Source organism: Eriocheir sinensis, chromosome 10 (assembly GCF_024679095.1).
Source record: "Eriocheir sinensis breed Jianghai 21 chromosome 10, ASM2467909v1, whole genome shotgun sequence".
Taxonomy (NCBI): Eukaryota; Metazoa; Arthropoda; class Malacostraca; order Decapoda; family Varunidae; genus Eriocheir; species Eriocheir sinensis.
Window position 1 is genome coordinate 15,860,755 of NC_066518.1, and position 689 is coordinate 15,861,443.

The 689-nt window shown below is 52.0% G+C and overlaps 1 protein-coding gene across 1 annotated transcript in view; it reads right to left on the minus strand.

Moving 5' to 3' along the window:
* LOC126996641 (uncharacterized) overlaps window positions 1–288 on the minus strand; it is an 85,791-nt gene extending 85,503 nt beyond the window's left edge. Inside the window, exon 1 of the mRNA XM_050857330.1 lies at window positions 1–288. This exon is cut by the window's left edge and continues 16 nt beyond it. The gene's annotated coding sequence lies outside the window, so the exon portion shown is untranslated.
* Window positions 289–689: the final 401 nt, after the last annotated feature.

Below are 689 nucleotides of genomic sequence, written 5' to 3' on the forward strand. Positions count from 1 at the left end.
CTTCTTCTTGCTGTTGTTGTTCTTGTTTGGATCCGACAGTCCGCACGTGTCAGCAGTTCACGCCTGGTCCATGTGAGTCAGTCTCTGGCTCAGCGTGGCCACACAACACACTGAACACAGCACACTATTAAAGTCACAACAGTTATCACAGCCTCCACACAGGTAACTCCCGCGTGGCCTCCTCCCGGCACCGCATCGAAACAGTGACTGGCGCGCCCCGCCCCTCGGCACGCGCCAGCCGCCAGCACCGCGGGGAACGTTTAGAACGCGGCCTCGACCCGCCAGGTAGTATTTGCCGCAATAGAGAAAACGATGCTTACAGTAAAAAAAAAAAATCCTCCTAGTTTTGGAATAACTTAAATCATTAAAGAAAAGTAATGTAGTAATTCTTTGCATGGCTGCTGCAGTACTGATTCATACTTTTACCAGGGCCGCGCCCAGAGCTGCATAAGGAAGAGTCTTGTTCCACTAAGTGGACTTTTAATTAGCTGCCTGAAGTGGCGAAGTGCCTGAAGTGCGCGAGTGGCGTGCGAAACTAGCCAAGGCAGCCGGGGGTGGGGGTGGGGGTGGGTGAAAAATTGACATTTCTGGGTGCATTTTTCCTGCTGTCAAAACCAACAACTGGGACTTTTCGTCCCAGTTTTTCGTTTTGACTCCGAAATTGGACCTTTTATCCCCCCCCCCCCCGA